At 38.8% G+C, this 17,693-nt stretch overlaps 1 protein-coding gene across 9 annotated transcripts in view; it reads left to right on the top strand.

The window, feature by feature from the left end:
- LOC139594494 (BEN domain-containing protein 5-like) overlaps positions 1 to 17,693 on the top strand; it is an 885,873-nt gene that overhangs the window by 264,965 nt on the left and 603,215 nt on the right. Inside the window, exon 1 of one of the 9 annotated variants that reach the window (XM_071436696.1) lies at positions 6,738 to 6,755. The exons of the other annotated variants lie outside the window; for them this stretch is intronic. The gene's annotated coding sequence lies outside the window, so the exon portion shown is untranslated. Of the gene's footprint in view, positions 1 to 6,737; positions 6,756 to 17,693 lie in introns of those variants that run through there. 9 annotated transcript variants of the gene reach the window in all.

Below are 17,693 nucleotides of genomic sequence, written 5' to 3'. Positions count from 1 at the left end.
AAGCCCCAAAATATTGGAAATAACATAGGTGAATCTTGGGTTCAAGTGATTTCCTCACATAACAGTGGTGTATAAGCATTGGAAAGCAAAAAAATAAATTGGAGAGAGGTTGCATAGAATGAGCAGCATTCTGGATACAGAGTACTTCAGCTTTTTTTGTTAGTCTGGCTCAATTTCCTTTCCTCTGTTGTTTCTCTAATAGTGAAGCTGGAATCACAGCTCCAGTTTCTCTCTAAAGCCAGTGTCTGTGCAGTCTGGATAATCATAGAGTATTGCTCATGACTCATCAGTGTTTTAATGCAAAGGTGATTATTGATGAGATCTTGGTGCTCTTGGCTAGTAATTTCCTTAAAGCTTACGTGTTACGCACATTCCCATCTTCGTGACTAGACCCCAAAAATATTTTTGCTGGCAGCTTAAGCCAGGCTCTGATTTAATATTGCACTGGTGCTATGTGTGTGGGGTTAAATTTAAAAACATATCTCTGATGGATGATACACAGGAAAACCAAATCAATGTCAGTATGAATGTTGATTTAACTCATTGAGTTGCCTGATCTCCACCCTGGACTCCAGAGCAAATTGATGGGCATTACCTTTCTGAGCTGATAAATAATTTTGTGACCATTTTAATGCAGATTTCCCATTTTAAAGGGGGATGATTCCCACCTGTATTGCTTTTTTTTTTTTTTTTTTTCTGCAGTGAGAAAGTGAAGGGTGCCAGAAGGCACTAAGGTGTGGGGTTGCCACTCATCCTGATGATCAGCATCTGTTTAGCTCCTTGTCCTTGCTGAGCTCGGGTTTTGGTGGCAGTCACAAAGTGGGCACTGCTAACTCCCAGATATGCTACATCTCCCTGCTGCTGTTCAGTGTCTGACACGGCTGTGTGGGCCAGGGGCTGCTCACCCCTCGTCTAAAACCCGCTGCACTCCTCGTCAGTGCTTTGCGCACAGAGCATCCGGAACCTTTCCAAACCTCAGCCCGCAGCTCGCGAGGGAAAGGACTCTCTCCAAGGCCTCGTTTTGTTAATGTTTGTCCTTTATAAAAAAAAAAATAATAAATAAATAAAGGATGCCGCCTTGATTAGCATTCAGTTCCAAAGGGAGCGGGGCCCCGAGCAGAACGGGAACACAGAGTGATTCAGCCGCACGGAGCGGGCGCGGCGTGGGGAGGCTTTCGCAGCGCCTGCCTGCAGCCGGGAGAGGAGCCTCGCTGCAGAGAGAACAGATGCATTTCACAGTCGCCCGCCAAAGGGAGTATATTATGCTCCCTTTTTAAACTTTCCCAAACACACACCATCTGTTTCACACTAGATACTTACAGCGTTTGATCAAATTAGAAGTCATACTGAAAGGAAAAACTAAGGTTAGCATGGACAGCTTTCTTAAAGCTACAGAAGTCGCAGTTCTGTTCCATTAAAGCCTGAGTGTTAACCTCTGTGAGCTGGATTGAAACATTGCTGCTTAGTGGCACTGCCGATTTCATTTGTTCACTTATCTAGTCTCAATCAGAGTAGTACTCGCAAAAGCAAAATTGAGAAAATATCCTATAAAATGACAGCAGGAGAAAACAAGAATGGTGGACATGGAGTGGCTGATAAAATTGAGTTAAAAGTACTGAAACAGATGTTGGCTGCTTCAGAATAGCTACCATTAGCTATGCCTGACTGCAGAAACAACCTCTGCAAACACTGGAGTTCAAAAATCTTCTGGCACAGGATGGAAGGAGCTAGTTCCTAAATCTGGACTGGGGAAATCACTCAGTGCATACAGTAATTGTATGACAGTGATACAAATGAAACTGAGACAAGTAGAGGAACTAACATATTGTGATAGGATGAGAATAGTTTTAGTGGTCAGAAAGGAAGGTTAAAAAAAAAAAAGACAGAGGCTTAAAGATCTCACAGGTTTTGTCCCTATTTCAGTTCTGAGGTTGTGATTTGCAAAGGTATTTAGTTCTTGTTTCAGCATGGCAAAATGTGGCTTGCATAGCTAAGGCACTGAGGCTCCAGGAAAATCCATCACATCTGAACACAAAATTTAGGCTATTTGGGGTATGTCTCTTTTTAATAGCTGTGCCTGAGGTTTGGTTTAAGATCTCAGAGTAAAGTGGTTTGAGCCAAATCCAAAGGAATTTTCCTGCCTGTCCTTAACCCTGCTCTGTGCTCCTTGGCAGGGCTGGGTGCCAGTTTTACCTCTACTGCAATTTTTATACAAAAACTGCTGTGATGCCATAGACTGAGGATAAACCAGGTGGGCACTGCTAAGCTGGGGGAGCCCTGCCCAGATCCCGGGCCTCAGCTGCTGGCAGTGAAATGTTGTACAGGTCATCTCCTTGTCCTGAGACAAAACAGTGGGAAAACTGAGATATGAATGTGAAGAAATCCTTATCAAAAAACTTTGCTTTAGCTGTGTCAAAATTGTTGTAGTTAAATCTGAGGCATAGTCACAAAGAACATATGTCACAAATTATCTTGTTTTGTTAAGTGTTGTTTGGCTTATTTGAGACAATTCTAAAATAGAAATATAGACATATAAAACACTTCAAAAATAATGCCAGAATGCCATGGAAAAGGCTGTGTTGAAGACATTTCTAAGACACTTTGCAGCCTGAAGTAGAGGAGGAATCTTTTTTTTTTTAGCATCCAAGATCCAGTTATTTCACAGATGTTCATCTTACTTCAAAGTAAAATCTTTTTATGATGATGCTGTATTAACTGCCAGATGTGGATAATTGTTTAAGCCAAACATCCAAACTCTGTAAAGTTCATTCATAACTTCTCATAGCAACCATTCATTTAATGTCTATTTTAGTGAGAGGAGCCCTAATTTAGGGTGTGGTTTTAAGTCATAAATGTTTGTAAAGGCCCCTTGGCCATGAGTGGGACAGATTTGGTGGGCAAATTTGAAATATCTTGATTTGTTACTCTGTAAGAATATTACCTACTTCTTTCTTCTAAAAATAGACAGGCACAAGACATCTTACTAGTTTGGGGTTTTCTTTTAATTATATATGTAGACCTTGACATAAAACCGACAGATACAAAGGAGATTGTTCTCCTCTTCACTACCCTTCTGAAACCAGGAGGCATTGCAATTTCCCATGTGACATCTTGATTACATTCCTTTGGAAGATAGCATTTTTCTAAAAATTAATTTGCTTTTTAAAGATCATTTCACAAGCCTACACTGACATTCCACATGAGCGGAATGCGATACTGCCAAACCAGATAATCTATACCACAAAGTCTTGACAATATCTGCTCGGAGGACTTTGAAAGCACAGAGCTGTGGGGGTTACTCGTGGCCTGTGGGCTAAGGGAATTTAGACCAGCCATGTTGCCAGGATACTCTTTGCTGATTAGGAATTAATTTCAGATCCTTGCTCCCATGATAAATTTTGTACACTTCCACATAGGTATGATCTAGAATATATAAATACTGCAGTGACACCGTGGAAAAGGGGATTGGCGAAAGAACCGTGCACATCTGTCAAATTTTTATCTTTACCTTGAATTATTTTTGAATTAACCTTTCTTTTAATCTACAAGCTTCTTGCTTGAGGCAAAACAGTCTTTACTTCACAAAACCATCTGCCTGGTTTCAAGACTTTCATGTTAGTGGACAGACCTAGAATAAGGCACCATGTAGCGGTAGGCAATTTGACAGGAGCTTTGACAAATTGGAGATAAATTACATGAACATAAAGAACATACCATTGAGTGCTGAGTGATATACTAATTATATTTTTTGTGCTTTATGAGTGAGAGACAGCTAAAACTGAAGGCAAAGTCACCAGTCCCACTAGCTGGGAGGTGCATTGAGAGCATTGCATACTTCATCAGACAAGCTGGAAGTTTGAGTTTAAGGCTTTCAGAAAAAGAAAGAGGCATGTATCAAGGTAAAATTTTGTCTTCAATTTTTGCATATCACAAACCAAGGAAATGAGTTGAGAGTAAAGAAGGTTCTCTATCAGGCAGTGGCATCTGCATAACAAATAGTCTACTCCCATTGTTAATAGTGTTACCACTTTTTTAGTACCATTAAAACTAAAGTCAGCTAGCCTTGTGCAGCAGTGAAACCCAACCTTAAATCTAGTGCAAAAAATGTCAATTATTCTAACATTTTTCATAGAATCATGAAATATCCTGAGTTGGAAAGAACCCACAAGGATCACTGAAGTCCACCTCCTGGCCCTGCACACGTCAGCCCCAAGAACCCCACCATGTGTCTGAGAGTGTTGTCCAAACACTGAATGTCTTGGGAGGGTGTGCTCTAGAATTTCTGGAGGTTAGGGAAGAAAAAACAATGTTTGCAATGTTTATGGATTTTTATCAGAGCTAAATAGCAGACAACTCCTCCTACTCTTTTTCCAGAGCAAGTGTGGCATTAGTGACATCAAACCCAGTATGAGATGTCATGGTAGTGCTTGGGAATTCAGTGGGACATCAGAAACAACTGGTAATGGACAGGAGGTGTCTGAACTGAAAAATAAAGGTTACAATACAACTGTAAACAGAACATATTTATAATATTCACATCATGCATCCTTTCCAGCTGGGCAAGTTTCTGTAATATTTGTACTGCACCTTGCACAGTGAGGCCTTAGTCTGTAATAGGAGCTTCTAAGCACACATAAATAACAGTGTTTCTGTTGCTCACTGAGCAAATTTAACTAAGAATGCTTTCTTCAGAAATGCAATATGGGGTGAACAGACCATGAAAACTGTCACTGGGCTTTTTTTCTATAATCTATCAGGTTTTATGGGCTGTTCCTGTAGTACTGGGTTTAGCTGTAACGTCTCACAGGGGCACTTTTCAAAGATACACCCTGTTTTTATTTGCAATTAGAGCTGTTATCACTCTCCTTAAATAATGCATTTCATAATTTAAAGCAGACAGGGAAAGCTACACAAACATGAACTTAAGTGTATCTCTACAACACTCCTGCAAGGAAGTTCAAAATTATGATATTGTTGTTACTTTCATTGCTAAATCAATGTACCAAATACAGTAATCAAATTTTAGACAGGGGTTGCTAAAGGAGTTTTCACTGAAAATTGCTTGCAGTGTTTGGCATTATGAGTTTGTTTATTATCTAGTAAGCAGTTGGCAAACATTAAAGGTACACCTATTTTTACGACATCTTCCAAGTAGAACATTTCTATGAGATCTTTAAATTTCACAAGCCACTGCTATTAATTTATGAGAAAAGATAACAATGGAGTAAAATGAAAAGAAAATGAAGACTCACTCCTAAGTATACCTGCAGTCCACATGGTATACAGGTCCTTTTCCAAAGGTTGCTAGGGACAAGGAGAATTCTTTCACTGTTTTCACAGAGATTTGGATTTTATCCACCGAGAAAAGTTAGAAACTCTGTATTTAGAAATGTCACAAGGTCCTGCAAGGGATCAAAGGAGAAAAGAATTAGTTGGAATCCTATCTTGTCTCCTTGACACAATGAGGACCTTTAAAAAAATCATTACATTCAAGTGCCAAAAACTTCTGAGGAAGTGCAAATCTGGATGTAAATAGTTTGAAGTGCTTCTCACCTATCTTGGTGGCAATTCCAGGTATAACCTTCACTTAGAGAGGAGAGAATACAAACACCAGAATTATTAAAACATAAATAAAATATCAAAGTCTTGACTCTTCATCTGTTCACAAGTGTCTCATCTTTGTTTTAAAGAATTTACATTTATTCAAATATATATTTTATAATGTATTGATTCAGGGTCAAATTTTGTAATGCTTACCTGAACCTCATTTCCATGCTCAATGTTTAGCAATGCTAAGCAGGGTGTTTTTATTTATTTATTTATTTACTTAAAAAATATTTGGTGTTTGGCTTGGAACTTTCTTCCTAGGGCTGTATGAAATACATTGAACTGGTCAGTGCTCCCTTAAGGCAATATTTCAAATACTATTTTAGAAAGTATCCATAGCAGCAGACAGACCACACACATTTCAGTTCACATAATTTATTGGTTTCCTTCCTTAGTAATTGCCCCTTGGATCTTACAGCTTCAGTGTAAAATCCTAAGGCCCTCTAATAGAGGTCACTCAGTGATTTCCATAGACTTCAGCTAAGATAGCTTAAGCTATGTGTACCTATTTTGCAAACAAATTATATACTGCTCAGTGCATATTTATCTGCACTCACAGAAATGGATCAATTAATGGAATAAGACTTCCCAGAATTCCTGTTTCTCGGGAAAATGTTTCCTGACTTGTTGAGATATTCCTAGATTCTCAGCAACCAAAGCAGTTTAATCAGGCAAATGAGCAAAACTCCCTTCAAGAGTAGGACAAAAGGAGTTGAAACAGAATTTGGGCAAAATTCATACTGAAATTAGTGACCTTTATTTTAGTAGCTGCTAAGTAACAAGGGTGAGGGAAAAGGAGCCTAGAAGTCAATTCCATATGTGACAGAAAAAATTGTGTTTAATTACCATATTCAACTATTGCATTGCTATCAAATCTGGAATGGAGTGTATGGGACTGGTAAACACCTGCCTGGTATTTAAGCTTTTTAAAATTACTTCCCTTTCACTCTTTTAGTGATCACAGTGTTCTTATTTGCCATGGCAGCAGCATTGCCATGCAGACCTGCTGTGGCCTGTAGTGGGGAGTGAGTTTCTTTGCACTGCCCTTCATCCTGTCACAGAGCTGGGAGCTGCTCTGGCCCTTCATTAGGCGAACCTGGCATCTGCTGGCCCCAGATGCCGATCACTGGGAGCATTTTTTTCTCAAGGTAACATATGGACTTTAGCATCCCTGTGTGCTTTACTTGCTCCTTTCTGTGTCTCTCTACTTCTCCACAAGAAGCTGAGACAGTACTAATGTTATTTTCTCAGTGACTTCTTGTCCTGCTTTGTCTCGTTTTATGTGTACCCATCCACGCTTTATTTATGAATACATGGAGAGTTCTTTAGTAGTTGGAAGTGTTCTAGCAAAAGTAAACCATGCCTGGTAAAGCATGTTACTCCTCTCTTACAGCATCCTGGGATATTGAATATGGCAAAATAGAGCACTCTCATCTCTTTGTCATTGCATCAGTTTTTGCTGGGTATGATGTGCCCTGGAGAAAGCAGATGCAAGCAACAGCTGAGGATAGCTAGGTGGGCATAGAGACAAGGCAGATCACAAAGAATTGATGTAAAGGCTGCTCTACTGATCTGAGAATAGCCCAGCTAATATGCTGCTACATTTGTGGGGTCATAGTAGAAGAGTATGGGACACCTGTAAAAAGGTATCATTGATTTATACTGAAATAGGCTAGAGGGAAATTTTTCTGGAATTATTTGTTTGTTGGAAAGTTATGCTGAGTTCAGACTAATTCCTTTGGAACTGCCATCACTGCTGTATTTTAACAATTCTCACTTTTGTTACAGCTGTGAACCTTTCATAGTTTCTTTGTCCTTAGGATGTCAGACATGAAAGGGAGGCAGTGTCATGCTGTTCATGAATTCTAGGTGCCTTGATCCTTGATCACTTTGTTAAATCATTAGAGGGAGGTCCCTCTGGGAATTATCAAAAGTCTCTGAAGAGTCACTTATGAAAATGAATGTACCTCTCACATAACATATATCACTTCCAATCCTGTCTTGAGCCTGGCTTCTCTCTGAAATGTTTCTGAATGTTAATCAGTAATCAGGGCACAGATTGGCACATGCTGCTGGGCTTTGAAGCTGTTCCTATCGTATGATTTGTCACATCCTTAGGAGTACTTTGCATGATTTACATACATATCCTATTAGACTTCCTTGCTTTTAAGGACTGTAGATTTCAGCAAAATACTTGACAGCACCCAACTGTTGGACATTCTTGAAGAGTTTCACATTAGCCAAGTACAAGGTGCCACTTGACAGCTCCAATTGACTAGAGGATTGAGAAGTGGGTTATGTTGCTCATCTCTGTTGTAGCATCACTGCTGGAGAGCTTTTCCAAATGTCAGGGCATATCTGTGCTTCCCAGGCTGGATGCTGTGAGACTGCACCCCAGCTATCCTTCCCATTTGCTTGACAGGAGACATCCCAATATTATTTGCTGTGGAGACTTCAGCACAGCTGCTCCCCCAGGGTGGGCAACTAGTTTTATTATAATGTAAATTTTCTTCTCTCAGAGAAAGGGTGTAAATCACAGGAATGGTTTGTTGTTAGTTGATGTTTCTGTGTAAGCACCGCTTGGCAAAAACTAAAACATACCTGTGCTATCAAAACTGTTTTCAGCAAAACCCAAAATATAGCTCCATACTGGCTGCTATGAAAAAAACTACTCTGTCACAGTCAAAACCAGCACAGTATATTTTAAACTCCTTAAGGAAATGCTTAAATACCTTTGAAATTAGAGAAATCCCTTTCTGTGGTCTAGTTATCTTCATTCATCCAGGGCAGAATCTCTGCAGGTGGTTTTCCTTTTTTTGGTTTGGTTGAGATTTGGGTTTTTTGGGCTTTTTTTTTTTTGATTTGTTGCCTTTTTTTTGTTGTTGTTGTGGTTGAGATTTTTTTTGGTTGGTTGGGGTTTTTGTGTGTGTATGTTTTTTTAATTAGTTTTGTTTTTGAGATTTTTTGTTGTTTTGGTTTTTGTGGTTTATTTGTGGTTTTTGTCTGGGGTTGTGGTTTTTTTCCTCTTTTTTTTTTTATTTGTTTGTTTGGGGTTTTATTTGTGGGCCTTTATGGCTTTAAATTGACAGATGGTAGGTTTAGACTGGATAGTAGGAAAAAATTCTTCAGAGGGCAGGCTCTGAGCAACCTGGTTTAATGTAAGATGTCACTGCCCATGGCAGGAGGGTTGGTGATGATCTTCAAGGCCTTTTCCAACATAAACCATTCTATGACATAAGAAATAAGCTGCAATTCAGAAAATATTAAGGAAGGGAAAAAAAAAAATCTTGTCCTATTTTCAGCAGGGTATTTTTGAAATTTCAATTTTAATTTTCACATTTGTTTTAGACTTTTATACCCATCTTTAATCACTACGAGTGAAGGAACAGTTGAGACTACCAGCTGTAGATTAGTGTTTGTGATGATTTTAACATAACTGAGAAATCAAATTAGTTTTTAGCAAAGTCTAAATTTTAGCAGTTTTTCATTATGTTTACAGCAACTATTTACTCTCACTTCCTGTGTGTATGTATGCATAGGGTTTCAAAATATTTCTAGAACAGAAACTGAACTTTTTGTTATTAATATGACTGCCTGAAGGAAATTAAAAATATCTTTATGAAGTGGTGGGGAAAACATTAAGTGTTGATTAGATAGTGTTTGATTTTTTTTAAGTTTGGGCTGGTGGGGGGAAGAGTCAAAAAGTGAAAATTATTTTGAATTAATTACTGTATCTGTTCTAATATCAATCGTGTCACTTGTGCCTACTGTTAAAACATCTGGAGAATTTCTTAACATTTTAAATCAGTTTTTATTGTGGTCTACATTTACTGACCACTAAACAGATCAGACCTAGCATAGCCTAAATAATTCTCCTCCTTTTGCTGGGAAAACCCTCTGGTAGGTGCCCTTCTAGTCATCCCCTGCAGGAATGTGAACAAATAATATAGAAAGAGGAAATACAGAAGCTCCTGCAGTGGGGTTAGCTGAGCTCCTACTGAGGAGAGCAGTTGCTTTATTTTTGTGCTGGGCCAGCCAGAAAGTGAAAAGGGAATGTGTGCTACCATTTCCTATCACAGCTGGATAAGAAGAATGCCTTCCACAGTTGGGCAAGAGGCATTTACTGAAGAAATTATTCTGTAAGGAAATAAATAATGGGAAACAGACCTGCAGTGGGCATAAGAAATATCTAAAGAGGCTCTTGGGAGGAACTTTCAGCTAGGCAATGTTAGCAGATACAATTATAGGGGATTGTGGAACCACATCTGCCAACTGAAATAACTGGCAGTGAACAAAAGATGATGAGTGAAAGAAAATAACCATTGGCATGGTTGTGAAATGCATTATCTAGTCATTTCCAGCATCTGTAACAGAAAGCACACTCCTATTTTATTTGTGGAAGCACAAGGAAGGTTCAAATCTGATGGTACAGCAGTGAATGAATTTGTAAAATCTGATATTATAACTTTACTATATTGTAAGACATTTGAAAATCAGGTGTATTTGTGTAGTGTCTAGAGTTGCAAAGAAAGAAGATTTGTATACTCAGGAACAGGTTTTCATTTCCCTTTCATTCCCTGGAGTATATATTGAAGAATGATGACTGGTGCATAATTTTATGTCACTGGCTAAGTCTGACCTGACCCTGTCAAACCATCAGGGTCACTTTCTCTACTTGAAGAACCAGTTTCCTCAAAAATAAATATAACAGCACACAAACCTTCCAGTAAGATCTTACCTTTGAGCACAGTAGTTTTCTTTCTGTCATAAATGACATGCAGTAGTCTCAGGTGAATGGAAGCACTGGTGGTACAGGTCTTCAAGAAGTATTTATGGAGAGAGGGGCCATCCAGAGGTGTGAATGATGGCAAAACCAACTTAATTTGCTTGGAAATGCAGTGACCTCCATGGGCTGTATTGGAGCAGCACATGTAGAACAATAAGAACTGAGGAAGGTCAAATTAGTTGATGAACCAGGAAGTATCTCCAAGAATGGGACAACTTCCCTGAATATTCTACCCGCAAATGAGCCACCTTCTGCGAACTGCTTGCCACCAACAGGCTGGCCAAGTCAGGATTTAAACATAATTTATGACATCAGAAGCAAATGTGTGCTAGGAAAAACAGGTTCTCTGCCAGGCTAGAGCTTAATCTCATGAGCGTGTCTCTTTCACAGAGAAGTGAAACACATGAGCAAGCTTTCCTAAATTACACACTAATCTACTTTTCAGTGACTTTAAAATTTATTACTGAAAATACAAATAGCTGCCAGCTTGGAACTAATTAAAATGTTAGGATTAACCTAAGGTGTACTGTTGCCCAGGCTTTCAGCAAATGAGAAAGGCATAGAAAAAAAATTAATGGATGTTTAACTGGTACTGTCATAGAACAGAGTTCTCAATGTAAGTGAAATGTCTGATGACTTCAGTGAAGGAATGGATTTCTTAGCAACAATTAGAAGTTTGAAGAAGTTAGGTGAGTCATGTAACGTACCACATTACCTGATGTAATGATGATTTTAAGAGCTGGACTGGGAATCTGATTATTCTGATTTATAAAAGCAAATGCAATTTATAATGTACCATTTCTTACCAGCTGTGGTAGCTGAGGATCCCTTCACCCCTAATATAATTATTTAATATAGTGGACTATATGTAAAAATACAACCACACAGCAATCTATAAAACCAGAGGAATTACTAGGCCAGCCCAGTTGCCTCCATGTACACACTCAGAGGTGTGGACGTTGCATAGCCTTGATTTGTACACAGGCAAAACACCAGAGTTTGTGTTTGTGCATGGCTCCTGGGCAGATCAGAGGCACTTTCAGCTGGCTGCAGCACACTGCTCCTGGGGCAGGCTTTGTGAAGTCTGGGAATACCCTGCTTGAGACAAGGGTGTGCAGGGGCTGAAATTGCAGAGCCATTCTGGCATCTGGCTGCAAACCCAGCTCTGGTATTTCCAGTGCAGTCAATAAACCACTAGGAACAAATCCCATCTTCTAAAAGCTTCTTGGCCACTTGATCTGCTTTTCTTTTTTTCCTTCTTTAATTCCTTTGGTTTAGATCTTCTACTTTCAAAAGGCTTCCTCCACAGAGCTTCTTCATGGGGAAGACAGAAATCAGGAGTATGGGAGGAATCTGGCTTATTTTCCAGATCAGCAACTGAACCTAAGAGGAAAACATGGTGACTGCTACAAATCAAAGGATGAATTTTGGGGGAATTTAGTTGGAATTTTACAAACTTGTACAGAGAGGAGCAAATTGTGATGATATGAGAGTTTTTGATCTGGACAGAGTTCATGCAACAGTCAAAGGAACATCTAAGTCCAAAGATTCAGTGTGGGAAGCTTTGGCTTAAATCATGAGAGTCATCATAATTTCAACAAGTGAAAACCATTCTTAGTGAGTTATGATTCAGAAAGCTTGAAAAGAAGAAGCTGTCAATCATATCTTTAATTCAGCTAGTTTTGTAGCTAGGGGAAAACTAGCACAGAGCCTTTTAAAATCAATTATTGCTTTCATTTGATGATTTGGCCCCATTGGCAGTTCATTGCTTTTACCTCTGCAACATGTGGCTATCACATTTTGCTTATGTTAGACCAATATTTTTATATTTTAATTTTGAAAACATTAAATGTTTATTCTCTGTTTCTGCCTTGAAGCCACCATGCTTCATTGATGACATAATTTCTATGGAGAAAAATGAGTAAAACATAATGGTTTCAGATGAAGACAAAAACAGAGAAACAAATGAAATTGCTAAAAATCAAAGGACGTGCAGAAAATTTACCCAAGAAAACAGAAGAATCCAGGGTTTATATAGAGAAGCATTTTAACTAAAATCCTTCTCAAAGTTTTCCATTAAGTGTGAGTCTTAAATTTCATGTACTAACTGCCTGGATGCATGTGGCAAAAAAGTAATTGGGTAATAACTTACGAGCATCTGCAATGCATTTGATAAAACAAGTCAGTCCTTGTTGGTCTGAGGGCACTGTGAACAAAGTGAAAGTTCTACATTTTGTCTGGAAAGATGGGCAGTTGAACTTCACTTTCTGCTATTGTATTATTGCCACAATGGAACTATCAATCAGCCAGCCAGACACATTAACCAAGCAAGCCATAAATTCCACAAGATCTTGCAATTGTATTTTTCAGCTTTTTTACTTCTTTTAGCATTCCTGAAAGTTATTGCTCTTTCCCTGGCATCTTCCCACATATATAAAGGTTCTGGCAGCTTTGACCTTCACCATGGACTTTTACCAGGTGCCTTCTATCACTGTCTGAAGTTGCTCTGCATATGTACTGTGGAGCCATCATCAATCAACTTGTGTCACCCTGCACCATTCCCATCTACTGCCTGGTCTCATCCTGGCACTGAAGATTTCAAAAAATACATATTTGACTTCTACTGACCTGAGTTTTAAATCCACACATAGAGAAGTGACCTCCCATTATAAATTATCCATTGTGATAGTTGGCATCTCTGTGACAGGATGGACTTTGTCACCCCTAGCCACTCCCCCTCCTCTGCTTTTGGGAAGTGATGAGCCTCTTGACCAAATGGACCCTACAGCCAGTGCTTAGTGCTTCATCATGTTCCCACATCTGCTGCCTTGTCACTTCTGTGAGCTCTGTCACAAGGCTGGGGAAGGAGGGCTGTTGTGGGCCTTCAGGAAATGTGAAACAATTGATTCCCTTTACTGTGCTACATGGCTATGACTTCTAAGCAGTTTCCTAAAAGGGCAACATAAGAGATATTAATATTAAAGCAGGCAAATGTGCTCTGCCCTTATTGCCAGTCCTGGTGTGCATGGGTCAGGAGTCAGTCCATCAAAAAAAAAAAAAAACCCACAATATTGACTGAAAAGTCATGAGACTGAAACACCAATAATTCTATGAAGAAGAATTAGGGAAATTCTTAGGGGAAAGTGGGAATATGGAGATCTCAAAGGGAGGCACAACTTCCAGATAGACAGGGTGCCTTCCCACTAGATCCCAAACACTCAAGTTCTCCTGTGGGTCTCCTCAAAATCCCATTAGCTCCCCTTTTTCTTCCTTACTCTTTGCAAAGTGAAGGGAATGAGTAATTTAAATTCAGCTTAAAGGGCTTAGTACCTTCCTCAGTGCCCTGGGAGTGTGTCCTTTCATTGAAACCTTGCAATGAGAAGCTGTGCTGAATTTGGGTTCTGAATACCTGTTTCCACCCCCCAAAACTACTGCTGTCCTTCCTTCTGCACAGCTCTTATGCAGTCATGTAGTGTTAGAGCCTTTCTCAAGTGTGGGACACCTGGCTTCAGCTCCTGTTTTTATCAAAATCAGGGTCTCATTCCTTAACTGGGTGTCCAGTCTAGAGGCTGCTTGGGAAGGGAAGGAAAGGGAGAATAATCTCAGCTATCACAGCTTCTCACACAGTGAGACTGAATGTCTGATGGTAGCCTTGCTGCTCTCTGTTGTCACAGAGCAGCAGAATAGCCTGGTTTCCAATGATTTTGGTTTCCAATGATTTTGTTCTAATTTAATCATACTTTAGTGTGAAAAGTAAACTACTTTTTGGGAGCATATAGTGAGATGAAGACTCCGGCTACAAGTGAGTGTTTTCTGATGATTGGGGCTGACAAACTTTGGCTCTTGTTCCTTTTCTCCCTCTTGCAGCCAAATCAACAGAGAGAGCTGAAAGCCTCTTCTCCCATTTCTGTTACCCTTTAACATAAGTGGCTAAAGTGCTTTGAGGCCTTTGCAGCTGAAGTGAACAACTTGTGCAGCTGTGTTCTGCTACCCAGATACTCATCTGAGCCCTCCTGGAGCAGAGTGTGAGTTTGGAACACATGCATAAGCAATAATGCATTAACTATTGCTTAATAACTTCTTAGAGCCTGGCTTCTGTGGAGACACCAGGGAAAAGCTACAGCCAATTAGTTGTAAGAGGGTGGTGGAACAAAGTTAAACTTTAAATTACTGCTGGAAAGGTGAGCTGATAAACTTGAGACTAAACTAGTGTATCAGCACTACAATGGAACTATCAGCTTTGTATAAAACATTAGTATGACAAATTAGTGCTTTGATCGTGCTAGATATAACCATATTCATTTGTTTAATTAAACAATCTAGGCTTCTCTTGGTGTGGGTCATTTAAAAAAAATGTTAAAAATAAAATGAAACACATAATTAAGCTGACAACAGATAAAGACCCTTGTGCAGCAAGTTGAAGGCAGTTAATTTATAAGGAGCCTGGTCCCTGAAGGCTGTGTAGTTTATTAAAGTTACTGAGGCAGAGATGTGATAAAATATTTTATGTAGTGCTTTAAAGGCTAAATTGCTCTGACACTTTTAAAGTCCATGGGATATAGTCAATTAGGATGTCTTGTTATCATGTTTTTACTCATAAAGTAATCTAAACAAAATCCATGGTTATACTAATAATTTCTTAAAGTTCCTAGATTGACCTTTTCTCAAATACTTCACTGTGGTGTGTGCAATGGCCTTCACTGTTCACCCTGGTCATAATGAGACTCATCTGAAACATCACCTCTCTCCCAAAATGCTGAGGTAGAGGTTGCTGGGGATTTAGGTTGGAAACTTGGTCCAAATCTAAAAAAAACCCCACCTGGTCCTGCAGCTCTCCAGGTACAAGGTCTGTAAAGTTCCTGTATGAAGGGAAAATGCTAGTATTGCCTTAGGTATCTGGAGCTGGAGGAATTCTGGTTAGGTATTTTCCAGTACCTTCGTCTGGATTTGAAAATAAAGCACACCAAAATACCTGTGACAAAAGGTGCAGTAGATAATTAAATAAGCACTTGCCTTTACAACCTGCTCTCTTGAAAGATTAGAAATATGTTTGAAAAGGTAATTGCAGTACTGAAATTGTTGTTTTCCATGTTTGGGAGTATGCAAATGTGTCAGCTTTATTTCTGATGTTTCTGAGGGCTGAAGGAGTTATTTCTCCTGTATTTTAAAATGAGATATTTCCAATTTTTTTTTGCTACTGCCTTTTAGCAGTGTTAAATCAAGTCTATCCTTGATCTTTATCAAGGTCACAAGGGCAGCTACTAAATTTCTGTTGGACTTCAAAGAGTTTTTTATGTAACCCTCAGGCTTCTAAAACAAACAGAAAGAGGGGGAAAACCAAAGGATAACAAGCCCTATTCAGGAGAAAGCTAAGGAAAGGCACAATAGGATGAAGGAAAAGGGACTTAACCCAAAACTTATAAAATCTCCTTGTTTTAAATGGACAGAGATTTTGAAAAGGATGTATTACTTTGTACAAGAGACTGGGTGAGGTCAGTCCCTGGCTTTCATACTCCTGGTCATCTCTCTTCCTCAAAATATTTCTTTTCCATTTGACAAAGTTTCTCTGAGCCCTGTGTTTGTCATGCAGTGCTGTGTGATGGAGTTGGAATGCAGTCCCCACTTAAAATTTACTGAAGCATGGGACATGATTACATTTAGCTGTTTCACAAATAGCCAAACCTCCCCCCAAGTATACTTTCAATCACCTTCATAGAAAATATCTGATCAAACAGATATTTTTCCCTGGGTTTTGCACTGTCGTGTGTTTCAGAAGCACGATTTAAATTGAAGTTCTAAATTTCTGGGTTGTCTGTGGCACTGAGGTTTGCAGCTGTCAAAGCCATGTTGAAGGACTGCAGCCAAATGCTCCCTTACAAAATATCCTTATCCAGTGACAGGGGCTGGCTGCTCAGAGATGGGTGACTGTTTGTTCTGCAAGCAATCTATAACTTTACATATTTTTTCTTTTTTTTTTTCCTGAAACTTTTCACCCATCATATTTTAAAATTTATACCAAGTCAACTGTGCCTAAAACTTCACTACTACTCAGAGTTTCAATATTTGCTTCTTACACATGTTTTAGGGCAGGCCTATCCAACACTGAAAAGAGAATGGGAGACACAGATTCGGTGCTAATCTTTTAAGGGAAACAAGATGACATGTGAATGCATTGACAATATTAATGTAGATCTCCTGCCAGGCCTTATAGCCTGTCTCCTTCCAGATTTTGGAGATCTGCATTGCAGATCTGAGGGCCAGCCTCAGATCATAGAAAAATAGCTAGCAATAAGTGATTCCCAAATGAATTTTTGCTATGTCTGCACATTATTCAGCTTTCTAAACTTCTATTACTTCTGACTTTAGGTCAGTTTTGATTTATCATTTCAACTATAGTAACTATGTGATTATAAAAGGAATAAGAAATTTTCCTCTTTGTTATTTCAGTGTGATCAGGAAAAGCTCCTTTTAACTGAAACTTTTTCACAAGTTAATTATATTCAAATATTCTGTGGGGTTGTATCTACTAACCCATAAACATAATATTTGAGAAAAAAGATTAATATACCATGGTTTCAATTTTGTATGCAGGACCAACAAATTATTATAAGTAAATTTCCTTTTGTTTAGCACAGAGATTTTGGAAGCATTGGAAGTTCATGCTTGAATGCTTTTGTGTTTTTTCATAAAAATTACTTTTGCAGATGAAAGTAAATATTCAGTGTCTGAAAGTAAAGGGAGAAATTTGGTTCACTGTGGGATAATGAAAACTGAAAAACAATTATGTTGCTGCAATCAAGATCTCAGCTACAAATAACTAATTTCAGTTCTCTTCCACTGCTCCAAAATATACTGCTTATTGTTCTTAAAATATTTATATGCCTTTGAATTATTTACTGAGCAAAGGATGCTTGCACTCTTTTAACATAGAAGGAGATGGAAGATTATTTCGTGTCAACATAACAGAAGACAATAATAAATCCATAATGTAAATAGTATGCCTGGGAAAAGAGCTGTGTATTATTAGTGTGTGTGTGACTAGATTGCACCTGGGCTTTACTTATGGAAATACCTTTTCTAGCAGTGTGGAAACACTTGGTTTGAGTGAACAAAGTAATCAGGAAAAACTCTTCTGCAGTTGGCTCCTTTTAGAAAGATACTTGAGTAGTCACCTTGTACTAGTTTTAGATTTGATTGCTCAGAAGACTCGAGGATATGGAAACCAGCAAACAATGAATTAATTTCAATTTGTTTCCCATTTCTGTAGAGGTGGATTTGCAATATTAATGTGAGCAGTGTG

The sequence above is a fragment of the Agelaius tricolor genome, unplaced genomic scaffold, assembly GCF_023055355.1.
Source record: "Agelaius tricolor isolate 1412-34295 unplaced genomic scaffold, bAgeTri1.0.p SCAF_11, whole genome shotgun sequence".
NCBI lineage: Eukaryota > Metazoa > Chordata > Aves > Passeriformes > Icteridae > Agelaius > Agelaius tricolor.
Note: the sequence above shows the minus strand (reverse complement) of the source record. Positions and strands in the feature narration are given on the sequence as shown.